The sequence below is a fragment of the Heterodontus francisci genome, chromosome 20, assembly GCF_036365525.1.
Source record: "Heterodontus francisci isolate sHetFra1 chromosome 20, sHetFra1.hap1, whole genome shotgun sequence".
NCBI classification, from domain to species: Eukaryota; Metazoa; Chordata; class Chondrichthyes; order Heterodontiformes; family Heterodontidae; genus Heterodontus; species Heterodontus francisci.
Genome location: NC_090390.1, coordinates 44,523,449 through 44,542,745, shown reverse-complemented (window position 1 = coordinate 44,542,745; position 19,297 = coordinate 44,523,449). Strand labels below are relative to the sequence as shown.

At 41.9% G+C, this 19,297-nt stretch overlaps 1 protein-coding gene across 2 annotated transcripts in view; it reads left to right on the top strand.

Annotated features, from left to right (window-relative positions):
• pwwp2b (PWWP domain containing 2B) overlaps positions 1-16,308 on the top strand; it is a 62,102-nt gene extending 45,794 nt beyond the window's left edge. Inside the window, exon 4 of one of the 2 annotated variants that reach the window (XM_068052675.1) lies at positions 12,720-16,308. The gene's annotated coding sequence lies outside the window, so the exon portion shown is untranslated. Of the gene's footprint in view, positions 1-12,715 lie in introns of both variants that reach the window. The other variant, XM_068052674.1, reaches the window with a different exon arrangement.
• Positions 16,309-19,297: the final 2,989 nt, after the last annotated feature.

Sequence of the window (19,297 nt, the reverse complement as noted above, 5' to 3'; positions counted from 1 at the left end):
GTAACAATGGTAATCTACGAGTTATGTACAAAGGGATCAAGAGGGTGCTCGGCCTTGCCATCACCAAAGTTGCTCCCTGGAAGTTGGCAGGTGGTGAAATACTCACTTTTTTAAAGAAGTAAACCGACGTCCCGCTGGTCTGAACACGACTGAGCTGTACTCCTGTGAGTTGGACATCTCCCAGTTTACACGTGACGCTCTCCTGCAGCGTCTTGTCATGGATTGGTTAGATGAAGAACCCTCATCACTGGAGCTCAAGAAAGCCATAGACCACCTGGCGAACAGAAGGGCATCTGGCAAGGACTGAGTCCCAGCTGAACTGCTGAAGCATGGAAAGTCCCATTCTATTGCCACACCTTTTTATAATCTCTGCACAGGAGATGCATGATGCCAAAATCTTCACGCTATACAAAAACAAAGATGACTGGAGACTCTTATCAACTACAGGAGCATCTTGCTCCTTAATGTCACGGAGAAGGCCTTTTGCTAGGGTCATCCTTAAGACTCCATTTACTTGCAGACCAAGCGTACCCAGAAGCAAATGTACTGTGGATATGATCATCTCCATACACTAGCTACAAGACAAGTGTAGGGAGCAAAGTATACCCCTTTATCTTACTTTTGTAACTCTCACTAAGGCATTCGTCATCAGCGGAGCAGGGCTTTACAAGATTTTGGGAAAAATTGGCTGTCCAGCAAAGCTCCTCCATCTCATTTGCTCCATCCATGACAACATGCACTGCCTTGTACAGTTTGATGGCTCTACTTCTGATTGTTTCACTCCATTCTTCACTCTGCAACTAGGTTGTTTCCTTGCCTCTGCCTGTTCGGGATCTTCATCTACATGCTCCTGACCTTCACCATCCCTGCAGATATGGAAGAAGTCTACTTGCACACTAGATGGCAAGCTCTATTACAACCTATCAAGACTGAAAGCAAAGCCAAAAACACATCGCATCCTGATCAGAGCACTCCTCTACACTGATGCTGCACTAGTTGCTCACAAGGAAACTCCGCTACAAAGGCTCATGGACTGTCTCTCCCACGCCTGTAACAACTTCTCCTTGACTATAAGCATTGAGAAAAACTGTGGTCATGGAATAAGGTATTGTATCTCCACCCTGGATCACACTGAATAACATCCCACTAGAAAGGCGGCGCAGTGGTTAGCACTGCAGCCTCACAGCTCCAGGGACCCGGGTTCAATTCTGGGTACTGCCTGTGTGGAGTTTGCAAGTTCTCCCTGTGACCGCGTGAGTTTTCGCCGGGTGCTCCGGTTTCCTCCCACTGCCAAAGACTTGCAGGTGATAGGTAAATTGGCCATTGTAAATTGTCCCTAGTGTAGGTAGGTGGTAGGGAATATGGGATTAATGTAGGGTTAGTATAAATGGGTGGTTCTTGGTCGGCACAGACTTGGTGGGCCGAAGGGCTTCTTTCAGTGCTGTATCTCTAAATAAAAATAAAAAGTGGCGAACAAATTCTCCTACCTTGGGTCCACGGTGGCAGACAGTCTGTCCCTTGATACAGAACTCTTTACGTGCATAGCATAGCTACCTCCTTTTGGCTGAAACACGCATGGAATAACACCAAGCTGATGGTTTATAAGACCTATTCTCAGCACCTTGCTGTATGGCTGTGAAACATGGGCAAATTGCAGCTACCAGGAAAAGAAGCTCAATTTCCATTTTTGCTGTCTGCTGTGCATTGTGGGCATATCCTGGCAGGACAAAATCACACGAGCAGCAGTCCCCTCAAAGGCAGAGCTCCGGCATGGACACAATGGGCAGAAGGGCCTGTTTCTGTGCTGTATGACTCTATATAACTCTTAAGTGTGTTTGACACTAATCAAACTGAAGTGGCTTTGGTGGATTTAGGCATGTCCGCAGGATGGATGATGGTCACATACCCAAGGACCTTCTGTACGGTGAGGTAGCCGGGGCCAGGCGATCAGTGGGGCACCCAAAGTTCCGCTTCAAGGATGCTCGCAAGCATGACGTGGAGGCCCTAAATGTCAGCTATCGTACCTGGGAGTCACTAGCTGGTGAACGAGGGAAATGCAACACTATCCTGTGGTACTGCACACCAGTCCACAACCAGTTTCTACAGCAGCTGGGTAATGGGCACCAACGTCGAAAACAACTCTGCGTCACTTGTAAACTTCACCTGTGGCCCTAATGGCAGAACTTGCCTCTCGGGGATTGTCCTTAACAGCCATCAGCAAACGTGCATCAAGAAAAAACGCCCCACCTAAATGGATTGTTCGCTGCGTGTCCATCTTTTGTAGATGGAAGGATGCCAACCATAGTACCGATCTGATAAATCTCCTCTGCACTTCCTTCCCTTTTCAAGTATTGTGCCCAGAATTAGACACAATACTCTAAGTTAGGAGTAACCGATGATTTATAAAAGTTTCATCATAGCTTTAATGACCTTTTTGACAAAAGATCCTCGTGTAGAAACTAAGATAAGATGAATCACCTGTGGAGCTGGCCTTTTGGAGAATATCCAACATAAATGTGTCTTCACTAATAACCTGGACTTTATATGTTGCTTGTTGATATCTAGTTTCAGTATAATCACATTAGTCATTAAGAGCTGGCTAGTAAGCAAGCAAAGCCCTTGTTATAAATGTGTGCTTGGAGCTAGTTTTGCCTGTTTAAAAGAGCTACTTTTCTCAATCACCATTAGCAGTTGAACTCTGTTTTTGTGAAAATGGAATGGCCTATGGGACATTGGTAGGTTGAAGCAGTGCTCAAGGGAAATATCCAAATCCAATTTGAGTCTTACTGCAGAGTTAAATTTTAGACATAATCTTTGTGTAGAAAGACCAGGAAGCTGGGATAGTTTAATAAAGGCAAAATACTGCAGATGCTGGAAATACTCAGCAGGTCAGGCAGCATCTGTGGAAAGAGAAGCAGAGTTAACTTTCAGGTCTGTGACCTTTCATGAGAACTGGCAACGCTTAGAAAAGAATAAGGTTTTAAGCAAGTGAAAAGGGGGGACGCGTGGGTGTTGATGGGGAAGACAACAAAAGGGAAGATGTGTGAGAGGGCAGGAGAGATTAAATAACAGCTGTCATGAGACAAAGGCAAAGAGTGTGTTCTTGTGGTGAAAGACAAAACGTTAGTCGAGAGTGTTAATGGCAGAATAATCAGCACTGTCCACATGAAAACTAGGTACATGGTTTTTTTAAAAAAAACTTATAAAATAAAAAAAATTGAAAAATATAGAGGCCGTCATGCAGTGAAATTGTTGAACTCCAGGTTGAGTCCTCATGGCTGTAGAGTGCCTAATGGAAAGATCAGGTGCTGCTCCTTGAGCTTGCGTTGATGTTCACTGGAACACTGCAGTGGGCATGAGAGCAGGGGATTGGGTTGAAATGGCAAGCAACCGGATGCTCGGGGTCATGCTTTCAGACTGAGCAGAGGTGTTCTGCAAAGTGGTCACCCAATCTTCGTTTGATCTCCCCAATGTAGAGGTGACTGCATTGTGAGCAGCAAATACAGTATACTAAATTGAAAGAAGTACAAGTAAATCGCTGCTTCACCTGGAAGGAGTGTTTGGGGGTCCTTGGATGGTGTGGAGAGAGGAGATAAAAGGGCAGGTATTACATTTCCTGCGATTACATGATTTAGGGTGTGGGAAGGTGTTGGGTGATGGAGGAGTGTACTTGGCTGTCGCGGCGGAAGCAATCCCTTCGGAATGCTGACTGGAGGGAAAGGGAAGATGTGTTTGGCGGAAACAGCAATGATCCTTTGGATGTGTAGGCTGGTGGGGTGGAAAGTGAGAACGAGGGGAACCCTGTCGTGGTTCTGGGTGGGGGAGTCGAAATATGGGAAATGGATCGGGTGGGCTGCTGCCTTGAACTGCTGCAGTCCTTGGGATATAGGTACACCAGTAGTGCTGTTCGGAATGGGAGTTCCAGGATTCTGACCCAGTGACCGTGAAGGAACAGTGATCTAGTTCCAAGTCAGAGTGGTGTGTGACTTGAAGGGGAACTTGCAGGTGGTGGTGTTCCCATGCATCTGCTGCCCTTGTCCTTCTAGGTGGTAGAGGTTTATTGACAATTGTGGATATTGTTTTTTATCCCCATTTTTGTTTTCAATCTGTCAATCTGACCACTTATTGATCAGATGTAAAATATGTTGCAAAATCATTAGCCTAGAGTCTTCAGTGAAATCAATGCTTTGCTTGAATTAGGTCAGTAGAAATTATCATGGGGAATGAAGAAATGGCAGAGATGTCGAACAAGTATTTTGTCTCTTCACAGTAGAAGACACATTACATACTAGAAATAGAGGATAGCGAAGGGGCTCGTAAGAGTGAGGAGTTTAAGGAAATTAATATCAGCAGAGGAAAAAGTATTGGAGAAACTTAAGGGACTAAAAGCTGCCAAATCCCCAGGACCTGATGGCCTAATTCCTAGAGTTGTGAAAGAGGCAGCTGCAGGGATAGTGGATGCGTTGGTCATGAAAATTCCCTGGATTCTAGAACAGTCCCAGCAGATTGGAAGTTAGCAAACGGAATGCTGCTATTCAAGAGAGGTGGGAGAGAGAACAAGGAACTGCAGGCCAGTTAACCTTGCATCAGTTGTTGGGGAAATGTTGGAATCTATTATTAAGGAAGTCTTAACAAAGCACTTAGAAAAGCATAGTATGATCAGATAAAGTCAACATGGTTTTACAAAAGGGAAATGGTGTTTGACAAATCTATTTTTTTGAGGAATTAACTAGTAGGGTAGATAAAGGGGAACCAGTAGATGTCGTATACTTGGATTTCCAAAAGGCATTCGATAAGGTGCCATACAAAAAGTCAATAGGCAAGATCAGGGCTCGTGGAGTTGGGGGGTAATGTATTAGAGGATTGGTTAATGGACAGAAAGCAGAGTGGAGTGGGGGTCACTGGGGCATTTGCATGTTGACAGACTGTAACGAGTGGAGTGCTGCAAGGATCAGTGCTGGGACCTCGGCTATTTTCATTAAAATCATTACCTTCAATCTTTACAATCTATAACGTGTCTAAGTTTGTTGACGATACAAAGCTAGGTGTAAATGTAAGCTGTGAGAAGGACACAGGCTGCAAAGAGATAAAGACACGTTAATGGCATGTTGGCCTTTATTGCAAGGGGATTGGAGTACAAGAATCAGGATGTCTTGCTACATTGTAGAGGGCTTTGGTGAGACCACATCACTAGTGTTGTCTGCAGTTTTTGTCTCCAGATTTAAGGAAGGATAAACTTCCCTTGGAGGTTGTACAGCAAAGGTTCATTAGATTGGCTCCTGGGATGAGAAGATTTTTCTATGATAGGCTGAGTAAATTGGGCCTGGAGTTTAGAAGAATGAGAGATGATCTCATTGAAACATACAAGATTCTGAAGGGGCTTGATAAGGTAGACAGAGGTTGTATCTCCTGTTTGGGGAATCTAGAACAGAGGATAAGGGGCCGACCATTTAGAACTGAGATGAGAAATTCCTTCACTCAACGCGTTGTGAATCTTTGGAATTCTCCGTTGTTGAATCTGTTTAAGCCTGACTCAGATTTTTTGGGTATCGAGGAATATGGGGAGCAGGCGGGAAAATGGAGTTGAGGCAGGAGATCAGCCATGATCATATTGAATGGCGGAGCAGACTCTAGGGACCATATGGTCTACTCCTGCTCCTATCTTACCACATTATAAGCAGAAGTCCTCGTGCATCTTGTACTTGGGCGAATGCCTTGCTTTTAAGGGGTGAAAAAGTTTTGTAGTACATAGTAAAGCCTGGCTCAGGTATAAAATTAAAACTCGACTCGGGTCTGACCCAACCACACCCAACCCGAACCGAGCCGGAGTCCTTTTAAAAAAAATTTCGCGCCTGACCCAACCCGACCCGACACTATCCTTCATCTGTTCCGGCAGCAGGCTCTTCCTGCAGCTGGAGTTGTGGGGAATCATGGATAAGCCTGATCCTGTGACTTCCCGGAAGCAGCACTGTCCAGTCCGACCCGAGCCCGAATGCTGGACTCGGAATTTCAACCTGACCCAAACCCGACGCATGTAGTCTGGTATAGTCTGGTCTAGTCGGGTTCTGGTCAGGTCGCCAGGCTTCAGTGCAAAGTATTTGGCCTTGTATGTTTTTAAAATGGTGCCCATTGACCTGTTAAAACTGTTAACTATGTGCTTACTAATTATAGCAATGTTTTAGTTGTCATTCTTTAGCAGCCTGCAGATGAATCTCTTTCAGGCTTGCCCATCATTCTGTGACTGAACTTTTAATGGCCCTTGAAGTTCCAGATAGTGATTTAAAATAAAGCTTTGCACGTCAAAGCAAAGAAATGGATCGGTAACTGTCATTATGCCTTCTGTTTACTGAGAGTTGCCCTACTGCGACTTCCCAGCCAAAGAAATTTGTGTGAATGTATCAAACTTGTGTGGAGGGGCCACGTCAACTGGCATTTGCCACAGTGAGCTCAGTTAGATCCAAATGTTCAGTCAACATTAGCTGCAATATTTGATGTACTGATGAATCTTCGTGTTTTTTTTTCAATGTAGCATTCATTCTTGGTTTTGGATTTTAATTTTTAAGTTCAAATTACTGGGTACTTTCTGTCGATATAAGCTCATTTTTTATTGAAAGCCCTCAAATTTCATTTTCACTCCTGACTGTTTACAGAGGGCCATAAGTAAATTATTCATTCGACAGTGATTCAGACAGACACTTACTGTCTAGCCAGGTTGAATGGTTTGGTTTTCAAAAGGATTTATGTGCATAGTTGCCATAGAAAATTAATATGGTTAAACTGAAGTATTTCACTTCACTGAAGGTGTCTGTCACCGTATAATTTTGCACATATATCTTCACAATTCATTGCATTATGGTTTGAACATTTACTACTGAGACTTTAACAGTCTTTACTATTTTAAAGTTGTTTTTACATACGTGAACAGACACTTCTGTGCTAGTTTATTTTTTTTTAAATTTCAAATTGTAGACAAATGCTGGAGTTTACAAGCATACAGCATAAATAAGGCATTAATATGCTTTATGGTGAGGTGACAAAAATGGCAGACCACACCATATGTTTGGACAGCGCTGTATACAGCAACTATATAACTACTTTAGAAATGTACTGTAGATACCTAATTTGCAATTTTCTTCAGTAACTAAAGACAGGAAAGCTTCAAGGTGATTGGTTGGTGAGTCACTGCTGTTAGGGAATAACTCTAAATAGCTGAGTAAGTAACTAAAAGTAAAGAGAAAGGTCTACAGTTTTTTTTAAATATAGTAGGTAGTGTTTTGTTGGGGGAATCAAGGTCCCTAGTGTAAATCTAATTGTTGGGTAATTTAAGGGGATAAATTAAGAGTAAGTCATGGCAGGGCAGCTCGGCAACGTGGAGTGCTCCTCCTGTGCAATGAGGGAAGTCGGGGACACTTCCGGTGTCCAGGGCGAATATGTGTGCAGGAAGTGTTTCCAGCTGCAGCTACTCGAAATCCACGTTTTGGATCTGGAGCGGCAGCTGGAGACATTGTGGAGCATCCGCGAGTCTGAACGTCATGGATAGCACGTACAGGGAGATGGTCACACCGCAGGTAAAGACTGCTCAGACAGAAAGGGAATGGGTGACTGCCAGGCAGAGTAGAAGAACTAGGTAGGTAGTGCAGGAGTCCCCTGGGTCCATCTCCCTTTCTAACAGATTTTCCACTTTGGATACTGTTGGGCGAGAGAGCTTCTCAAGGGAATGCAGCAAGAGCCAAGTCTGTGGCACCATGGGTGGCTCAGCTGCACAGGAGGGGAAGATGAGGAGTGGGGGAGCTATTGTGATAGAACCCCCTATCGTAAGGGGTGCAGCTAAGCGTTTCTGTGGCCGCAAACGTGACTCCAGGATGGTATGTTGTCTCCCTGGTGCTAGGGTCAGGGATCTCGCGGAGTGGCTGCAGGACATTCTGAAGGGGGAAAGTGAACAGTCAGAGGTCGTGGTACACATTGGTACCAACGACATAGGTAGAAAGAGAGATGAGGTCCTGCAACAAGAATTTAGAGAGCTAGGTAACAGCTTAAAAAGCAGGACCTCAAAGGTTGTAATCTCTGGATTACTCCTGGTGCCACATGCTCGTGAGTATAGGAATAGAAGGCTAGAGCAGATGGTGCATGAGGGAGGGCTTTAGTTTCCTGGATCACTGGGACTGTTTCTGGCAAATTTGGGACCTGTACAAGTTAGATGGGTTGCACCTGAACCAGAATGGGACCAACATCCTTGCTTGGGAGGTTTAAACTAATTTGGCAGGGGGATGGGATACACAGTGGAGGTACAGTAGGGGGTGTGGCACAGCGAAATGTAGAAGAGAAACCGAGTCAGTCTGGAAGGCAGAGCAAATATCGACCTGTTTAGGCACAAGTAAAAATGCAAAGCTGGATTGCATCTATTTTAATGCAAGGAGTCTTACTAGTAAGGCAGATAAATTGAGGGCATTGATTAGCACATGGGATTATGATATTGCAATCACAGGGCCATGGTTGAGGGAGGGACAGGAATGGCAGCTCAATATTCCAGGGTATAGAATCTTCAGGTGTGACAGGGGAGGGGATAAAAGAGGAGGTGGCATTGCATTGTTGATCAAGGAGAATTACTGCAGTAAGGAGGGATGATATCTGAGAAGGTTCCTCAAATAAGGCCATATGGGTAGAACTTAAAAACAAAAAGAGGGAAATCACTTGGCTGGGAGTGTATTACAGGCCTCCAAACAGTCAGGGAGCGATGGAGGAGCAGATATGTAGGCAAACCTGAGGTGTAAAAATAATACAGTAATAATAGGGGATTTCAACTTCCCTAATATCAACTGGGATAGTCTTAGTGCAAAAGGCTGAAAGGGGACAGAATTCTTAAAATGCATACAGGAGAGCTTTTTGAGCCAGCACGTAGAAAGTCCTACAAGAAAGGGGCAGTAATGGACCTAATCCTAGGGAATGAAGCTGGACAAGTGGTAGAAGTGTCAGTGGGAGCATTTCGGGGATAGTGACCATAACTCTAAGATTTAAGGTAGTTATGGAAAAGGACCAAGAGGGACCGGGAATAAAGGTATTAAATTGGGGGAAGGCCGATTTCAGTATGATAAAACAGGATCTGGCCAAAATGGACTGGGAGCAGCTACTTGTAGGAATGTCTACATCAGACCAGTGGGAGTCATTCAAAGAGGAAATAGTGAGCGTTCAGAGCCAACATGTATCTGTTAAGGTGAAGGGTAGGACCAACCAGTCCAGGGAATCCTGGATGTCATGGGGGCGGCGCAGTGGTTAGCACTGCAGCCTCACAGCTCCAGGGACCCGGGTTCAATTCTGGGTACTGACTGTGCGGAGTTTGCAAGTTCTCCCTGTGACTGCGTGGGTTTTTGCCGGGTGCTCCTGTTTCCTCCCACCACCAAAGACTTGCAGGTGATAGGTAAATTGGCCCTTGTAGGTAGGTGGTAGGGAATATGGGATTACTGTAGGGTTAGTATAAATGGGTGGTTCTTGGTCGGCACAGACTCGGTGGGCCGAAGGGCCTGTTTCAGTGCTGTATCTCTAAATAAAATTAAAATAAAATAGATATAGAGGATTGCATCAGGGAAAAAAGGAGGCTTATGCAGAATCAGAAGCTGAAAACAGCGGAGGCCCCAGAGGAGTATAGAAAGTGTAGTGGGGTACTTAAAAAAAAAAAAAGTAATAAGGAGAGCGAAGAGGGGAAATGAAAAAATACTGGCAGGCAAGATAAAGGAAAATCCCAAGGCATTTTATAAGTATTAAGGGCAAGAGGATAACCAGGGAAAGAGTAGGGCCCATTAGGAACCAAAGTGGCAATCTGTGTGGAGCCGGAGGATATAGGTGAGGTTTTAAATGATTACTTTTCATCTGTGTTCACTATGGAGAAGGACGATGTAGGTGTAGAGATCAGGGAGGGGGATTGTGATACACTTGAACATAGCGCTGAAAGAGAGGAAGTATTAGCTGCTTTAGTGGGCTTATAAATGGATAAACCCCCGTCCCAGATGAGATGTATCCCAGGCTGTTATGTGAGGCAAGGGAGGAGATAGCAGGGGCTCTGACACAAATTCTCAAATCCTCTCTGGCCACAGGAGAGGTACCAGAGGACTGGAGGACAGTGAATGTGGTACCATTATTCAAGAAGGGTGGCAGGGATAAACCAGGTAATTACAGGCCGGTGAGTCTAACATCAGTGGTTGGGAAACTATTGGAAAAAATTCTGAGGGACACTTGGAGAGGCAGGGATTAATCGGGTATAGTCAGCATAGCTTTGTCAGGGGGAGATCGTGTCTAACTAACTTGATTGAATTTTTCGAGGAGGTGACTAGATGTGTAGATGAGGGTAAAGCAGTTATGTTGTCTAAGTGGACTTCAGTAAGGCTTTTGATAAGGTCCCACGCGGGAGATTGGTTAAAAAGGTAAGAGCCCATGGGATCCAGGGCAAACTGGATCCAAAATTGGCTTAGTGGCAAGAGGCGGAGGGTGATGGTCAAGGGTTGTTTCTGCAAGCGGAAGCCTGTGACCAGTGGTGTACCGCAGGGATTGGTGCTAGGACCCTTGCTGTTTGTAGTGTACATTAATGATTTAGACGTGAATATAGGAGCTATGATTAGTAAGTTCACAGATGACGTGAAAATTGGTGGTGTCTTAAATAGTGAGGAGGAAAACCTTCGATTACAGGACAATATAGACGGGCTGGTAAGATGGACGGAGCAGTGGCAAATGGAATTTATTCGTGAGAAGTGTGAAGTGATGTATTTTGGGAGGGCTAACCAGGCAAGGGAATATACAATGGATGGTAAGACCCTTGGAAGTACAGAAGGTCAGAGGGGCCTTGTACTTGTCCATAGATCACTGAAGGCAGCAGCACAGGTAGATAAGGTGGTTAGGAAGTCATATGGGATTCTTGCCTTTATTAGCCGAGGCATAGAATGTAAGAGCAGGGAGGTTATGATGGAACTGTATAAAAAGCTAGTTAGGCCACAGCTGGAGTACTGTGTACAGTTCTGGTCACCACACTATCAGAAGGATGGTGATTGCAATGGGGAGGGTGCAGAGGAGATTCACCAGGATGTTGCCTGGGCTGGAGTGTTTCAGCTATGAAGAGAGTCTGAAAAGGCTAGGGTTGTTTTCTTTGGAGCAGAGAAGGCTGAAGGGGGGGATCTGATTGAGGTATACAAAATTATGAGGGGCATTGATAGATTAGATAGGAAGAAACATTTTCCCTTAGCGGGAAGGTCAATAACCAGGGGCCATAGATTTAATGTGAGGGGATTTGAGGAAACAATTTTTCACCCAGAGGGTGGTTGGAATCTGGAACTCACTGTTTGAAGAGGTGATGGAGGCAGGTACCATCACAGCATTTAAGAAGTATTTTGATGAGCACTTGAAACGCCATAGCATGCAAGGCTAGGGGCCAAGTGCTGGAAAATGGGATTAGAATAGGTAGGTGCTTGATGGCTGGCACAGGCACGATGGGCCGAAGGGCCTGTTTCTGTGCTGTATGACTCTATGGTGATGAAATGATCTATCTGCTGTAACCCCAACACATCCTTGTTTCTATACTCATTCTTTTTACTTTTATCTGTTTTGAACCGTATGTGTCACAAATTAGCCCAGTTGTCTAAAAGATCTAAATCCTTTTGAATTAGTTTGCATTATTCCTTATTATTTGTTCTACCCTCTTTAGTATCTAGCTGCAAACTTCACTTAACTTTATATGCATTTTGAAATAACAGGAGTCCTGGAATCCACCCTTGGTATCCTGCTTAGAACATCCCCATGCAGTTTGGAGTTCCTATTTATGGCACACTGTTTCCAAAACAGTTTTATTTAATTTGTGTCTATATAAAAGCATCTCCTACAACTAAATCTAATCTTGCTGGTCTATATTTTTCCACATTTGTTTCTCTAACTTTCTTTAATGGTCTTATTAGGCACTTTCAAATCCCCTGCAATCTCTTTCTCTTTCCCTCCTCCCCCCCCCCCCTTTATTGAACTTGCACCCATAAGATGAGGTGGGACCTTACACAAGTGGAAAATGTCAGAAGCAGACACTTGAGCCTCTTTCAGATGAGATGTTAACCTGAAACACACTTTTTAATCTCTCGGGTGGATGTTTGTTTGGACCCATGGCACTTTTTGAGGGGGAGGAGGCTAGTTCTTGTATCCTGGCCAGTTGGTTTTTCTTTTCCCCCCCAAAACCACTAAAACAGACTCTAACAAATCCTTTAAATACTGTTTGAACAAGATCCATCAAAAGTACATATTTATTGAAGTTTAATTCCCTTGAATATTACATAGAGCATTGTGTCACCAATAGGTGCTGTATATGGATTTAGGACCTTACTAATTGGTCTTTTTCATCAGTTTTCTTTAGAGACCCATAGAAGTTTTGGAAGTTGTTTCAAGCTGATTTTTTTTTTAAGCTATCAGTGAACTCATTGCATTCTACTATTTAGAAATTCCCTGTTTTTAAAAAAACAAAAAATTGCAGTTGGTAAGAGCTTGTTTTGTACAGCAACTTGTTCCCAAGAAGCTTTACATACAATGGATTGCTGTTATAGAAGCATTTGTTGTGCACATCTGTATAATTAACTTTTTTTTTAATGTCAAGATACAACAGCTGAAATGTGTTTCCTCAGTGCAGGTTACATGTTATTGTAACTTTCTTTAATCAGCTGATGGTGCAGTAATTTTCCTTTCTCTTTTTTTTAAGATAGCCAAAGATCGGGGGAAAGATGAGTGGATATCCTTCCTATGTTTTAAGTGGCTATGAACTTCAGCCAATACTCCATTTTGTATGGCATTTATATGGCTATTGAATCCTGGTGAATTCTACAAAGTTATCTTGAAGGAGCTGAAAGACTGGGCTTGAGCTGTGACACTTGCAAGAGAAAAGACCAAGCAGAAGGAAGTCTGGCTTTTTTCGACTATTAATGGCTGTGATGTAGCCCATATTCCTATGGGTGGACAGTGAATAATATAATTTGGAATGTAACTATTTAAGTCACTGTTTTCATTGTCTAAGACTTGTCTCAACTGAATAAAATTACTGCAAAAAAATTTCCAGGGTGAGTAATGGATAAAGACTTTTTTATCTTGATTCAGAAATGATTTTTTTTTAAATTATGTAGTGCAGTAGTTTTAATAGTGAGTATAAGATGTCTTTAAATACTGCAATTGCCCATTTGTCTCAATGATTGCAAGGCATATTGGGCATTGTTTTCAACTTCATTAGCATTTAGCAGCATTTCATTATCACAGTGCACTTAGATGCAAGGCTTGCAAAAGGCTTATGTTACCTCTTCCTCCAGTAGCACTGACTGGACATGTTTCCAATGCACAAGTAATGCTGAAATAATAATGCATTTAAAACTGTTTCACTGCATAATCGATTAAATTGTAACATTCTAAATTTACAGTGGGGAAAAGTTACTTAAGATCCAAATCGCTAGGAGGAGCCCATATTGAGCAGCATTGAATGTTGTCCCTTTTCATTTGCCATAAAACAATATCATGAATGGCATAAACCTCTAACTCTCTCATTGCAACATTTTTCAGTGAAACAATTAAAGTTAGCGTTAATGGTGGCTGTCTGTAAGGTTTATTGTGCACAATGATGCTGAAGTAACTGAGCAAACCATGATATCAAGCTAATTCTTGAGGTTACCAGATGTGCTATTAACAGCACTGGACATAGCAAAAACAGATTGTGTTGGAGGTTGCAAGTGCAGGCTAGGCCACTGTAAATCAGTAGACCTGCTCTGTTCCACCTTTTAAGTTTTCATTCCTAGTACTATGTGCATGAAGTTTACCAAAAACTGAAGTGCTTCCACCGAAATAAACCAAAATTATTTAATAGAGAAAAGTAAAATTTGAAGAAAATCAGGCCATATAAAGATTGTTTACATAACATTTGACTTGTTGAAAGGGTTAACATCGTTTGTGGAGTGCATTGTTTTTGTGTTTTAAATGGTAAGTGTCTCTAGTATGTGTTTGTAAGTCTTGTATAGTGAAGGTCACTGACTGAACCTATGAATTATCCCATCATAACTGAAGAAGCAATACCTGCATGTTTACTGCTGTCTTTTACCCAATTTTATGCTTTAGAACTGCCTTTTAGAGCATTCCATAATGTCTATTGGTAAATGCGCCTGTGCAATATTGAGCTATACACATCCGGCATTAGATTCTGTCCAGCTTTTGGTCAGGGGGTAGTGTTTGGAGCTGTATAATTGGTCTTGATGGCTATGGCTAGGAGGGGTGAAAATTTTATCCTGTTGCAAAATACTTGTGTGCAGATATAAAACAAGGACTGAATTAGCTGAAATCCTCCCTTCAGATGAATAGTACATGTTAAAGAATGGACACTTGAGGTTCTGGAGGTTCCTGGTCTGCTGCAGAACTGCACCGAAGCATGAGTTGGTGCCTTCAGAAAGGAAAGGGGGAGTCTGAGAAATGGGATGAAAAAAGTTTAGAAGCAGCTATTTTGTGGAGCTTGTGGATCAGCAACTATTTTCTGCTATGATAATCAGTGAAGTCAGTGACACATTTGGACACAGCGATTTTTCCTTTCACAGCAGTGATAACATTCCGCTTGGGCTCACTGTCATAGCTGACACTTTCAACACCATAGACTTCAGCCAGCTCATGGATGACCCTGCGATGTTCCCGATTCATGGGGGGATAGCAATGGCTTTTCTTCTGCTGTTTTCCCTTATTGACAGCTTCCACAACAGCTTTAATTCCTTCTTCCACTGGAGCTGAGCATCATAATCTTGCATGAAGGGACATTCTAGACAAATGTCTGCCCTTGGGCTTCCTCTAACATTTAAAACAAAACATGAACCAGTTATCTGCTCACTGTCACCTGGAATTATGGGATAATTCAATTGTTTTGTCAATCTCAGTTCATATACATTTAGGGAGCCAGAAGACTCTTGTCTGAAAGATGCTTCCAGCATTTTCCCCAGTACGCCACTGATTTTTTTTTAAAATATATATATATATATATTGCAAAATCCTGTTTGAGGTATGTAAGGAAACCTAAATGATCAGTGTAATACAGATGTATTCAAACTTGCTGATCATCAGTGTGATGACTTGTATTTTGTATAGTTTGTTAACCTGTTCCTGCAAAAATCTTTGTCCGCTTACCGTTCATCTTTTGTTTTCCAGTACCTTCTGAGAAGGAATGTTAAAGATCTCATTGCAGTATCAGTTGCAACAAAAAGTGACTGACCTGTCTCCCTTTATCCTATTTATAATAACGGCTTCAAAATGTAGCTCTGTATGTTCATGCTTCTGATCAAACCACTTTTTTTATTGTGCAATGTGGTTTTAGCAGCAAAGACTTGGTTGTTGCTACCTTGAGTGAATAACTCTTCAGATCTCCTTGAGCTAATCGTGCAGCCGTTAGTTTTTTTTTGAATTAAAGCCTGCATGTACAATGTCTTTCAACCATCAATTTACCCAATTGTTTACAAACCTTGATACAGCTGAAAGGCGCCTTCCTACTTATGCAGGGACAGTTGCAGCCATTGGCTGCTGCCAACTATGTCTTTGTTTTAAGCGATTCCTCTGTTTATAATGGTGTGAAGCCATAAGACCCACCTTATGTTGAAAACAAAAGTTATAGATTATTGTATCAATCTGCTGTCATTTGAATAATTCCATTTTCTTAAAAAGGTAGAACATTTGTAAGGAAAATTGAATCCTGAAATAAAGCTGTTTCCTGCTTATTGGCAATTTTATTTACTTACAGTGGAACATCAATGTGTATTAAAACATGCTGTGATGCCAAGATGGTCAAAGGCTACTGCAGGATCTATTTGTTTTATTTTGTGTGTGTGTGCACGTGTGCGTGCTCTCAACGGTTATAGACAAGTCTGAACTCCTCCACTTGCGTTAGCATGAGAAAACCAAATGGATTTGGGTAAGATGCAGGTATTAAAACTCCCTGGAATCATTAAGAAGCTGTGGCATGTAAGGTACAGCATAGAATCTCAACTTCAATGACCCTGCATTGAAAATGTCAGTCTTAAATTGGATTTGATTTCCTGGGTTGTAAACTGCAGTGAATGCTAATAGTTTATATACTGTACAGGAGAAATTATTTTAAGTATCAGTTAATTTTAAAATGTGCTCTGCTGTACTTGTAAATGCTAGTTAATTCTATTCCGTCTCTATATGACTTGCTTTACAACAGATTGACATTGTGTATTTACTAGTGCACTTCCACTGTACAAACTGCTGATTTGGGAGTAGCCATCAGCAAGGTAAAAAGCTAATCAGCAATAAAGTCTCATGAAACACTTTGCAATTCATTCTTTTTTGTGATACTGACATTGCATCTGAATTGGTGATGACTGAAACAAAGCAATTTTTGAAATTAGTATCTCGCGTAAAATCTTGGCATCTTACGCCATTCACTGATTTAATTGGGGGACTGAAGAGGAAGCAACCCAAAGCCAGCTAATAAAATATTCCTAATTTCAAATTTGTCAGTACAACATTGTGCATTGAATTAGATTGTTAAACCATTTTATGCTTGGATAATTTTTCCCAATTCTGTGCTGTACTTCAAGAATTTTAGCCAATAATAACATGCTTTAGTATACAAGCTTTTTTGAGATGTTCAAGAAGGCATAGTTTCTTGCTCCCCTCATTTTTGTCAAAGGTCAATTTAGCAAAAAGCAAGGGACATTTTTATGTGGATTTGGATGTTCCCTTGTTCCCCCCTTCCCATACACTTGTCGCAAAAGAGATTTCATAGACGATGTAAAAGTGCTCTGCTAAGTAGTAGGTGTGCTTTAAATGGAACAAGGAAGCCTCAAATTTACTTTAGAGATTATTCTTGTCCAACATGATAGTTATTGCTGGGTTTGGAGGAAGTTTGTTTTGAGAGGTTAACTTTTTTTCTAAGTGCTGCTGCACACTGTAATTAAACACAGGACAGGAGAAAAGCATTGGCAAATGTCCTTTTAACTGTTGGGATAAAGGTTTTGGGGAAATGGAGTGCAGGTGCATCTTTTAGCTGTTAGCCCATTTTTATTCTCTACAACTCTTTTTGTAGCCTGGCGCTGCTTGTTAGTTAAAAATGGCTATGGTAAAAATAATGCAGGAAAGCACATCAGTAAATAGACTGCCATCTGTTTTCAATGCTCTTTATATCCTTTTTTTTAAAAAACCCCTGAGTAATTGTTGAATAAAATGGCAGGTATTTGAATTGAAAACATTCACAAATGGAGAAAATTTTGGTGACTCATTTATTTATAAATAGATAAAATCTCCATTGAAATTATGCTTATTTGCTCAATTACCAAATGGCCTGAGTACTAATGTGGAGACAAATGCAATTTGTTTTTTAAAAAAAGGAAAATTAATTCACTTTATAACGTTTGCTAACTTGTAGCAAAGCTCCTAACAACATATGGCTAGAAAACCTTGTACTAGAAATGGAGTGCTATAATACCAAAGCAAAAGACTTGAAATAGCAGGTCTGGCAGCATCTGTAGAGAGAAAAAGTTGATGTTTCAGACCAGTGACCTTTCATCAACTCTCTCTTTCCACAGATGCTGCCAGACCTGTTGAGTATTTCCAGCATTTTCTCTGATTTGCCATCATACCAAGCTGTATTGCTGTTCACATCTGAGATGGTATTGCTTTGGTTTCATTGCTGTTAAAGAAAACTAGTCACCTTGTGTTCTATTTTCCAATGTTTCATTTCTCTGCACCATTACTGTTCTGGATGTTAAATCACTGGTATATCTGCAATCAACAGACTTGAAGCTACATAGTAATTTTTAAAACCTTGAGGTAGGAATAGATAATTTGTAACAGCCTTCATATAATTTGGTGTTTTCAAACATTGCAAGCAAATATTTATATAATTGATAATGAAAGGATGATGATATTTGGACACTTTAATATAAGTTTTAAGGAACATTAATTTGTGACTTCACAAAAATGATTTTTTTTTTGGCTCAATTGCCATCTTTACATTTTCAAACCAGGATATTATCCTTGGAGATGGCAAATGTGTGAATCATGAACAGATAAATGGGTTCCAGATCAAAGGAATGAGTCTTCAGTTGCCTGTTTATTGTAGTGGGTTAAAGTCTTGCTTGGGGGCGGCAAAGTGGCTAGTACCGCAGCCTCACGGCTGCAGCCACCCGGGTTCCATTCTGGGTACTGCCTGTGAGGAGTTTGCAAGTTCTCCCTGTGACCGTGTGGGTTTCTGCCGGGTGCTCTGGTTTCCTCCCAAAGCCAAAGACTTTCAGGTTGATAGGTAAATTGGCCATTGTAAATTGCCCCTACTGTCGGTAGGTGGTAGGAGAATGGTGGGGATGTGGCAGGGGCTATGGGATTAATGTAGGATTAGTATATATGGGTGGTTGTTGGTCGGCACAGACTCTGGCCAAAAGGCCTGTTTCAGTGCTGTATCTCTCGATGACTAAGTATTTTGTCAAGTACCCATGCCTAGTTACCAACCCAACCCAATACTGCTCTTATCTAAATTCCAGAAATAGTTAATTTCCAAAGCAGTACCAAGAAGTACCTAGTTTCTTCTTTTAATGTACGGCTAAGTTAGGCAAAGAGAGCATGGTTATGAAAGTGTAAATCCTTAAAACAATTTGCTGTGGGGAAAAGGATTTGGACATGTAAGACTTAACCGATGAAAATGTGGACTTGTACATCGCAAATTACACAACCCATGCCAATCATGCAGGGAATACATAAAATAGAGCTGGAGGAAAAATTTTTCCCCAAAAATATACTTTATTCATAATCTTTTTTTAAAAATACATTATAACACCATTCAAAACAGCACCAAATTGACATTCCAAAAAGTGCAAAGGAAATCTGTTTTCTTCAATACAGGAGTGAGTTGCCTCACAATCCTTCTGTTCCATTTTATGTGCCATGTACATTTTACAGCAATCCTATATTTGGTGTATACAGCCTGAGGGGTTTCCCCATTGAGCCTTTGCAGGGGCTGCCTTAAGCTTTAGTGCGTCCCTCAGCACGTAGTTCTGGACCTTGGAATGTGCTAATCTGCAACACTCTGTTGTGGACAACTCTTTGTGCTGGAAGACCAGCAAGTTTTAGGCAGACCAAAGAGCATCTTTCACTGAATTGATGGTCCTCCAGCAACAGTTGATGTTTATCTTGGTGTATGTCCTTGGGACCAGCCAGTAGAATACAGACTCCTGTGTTACAGAGCTGCTTGAGATGAACCGTGACAAAAAGAACTGCATCTCTTTCCAAACCTGTTTTGTAAAGGCACAGTCCAGAA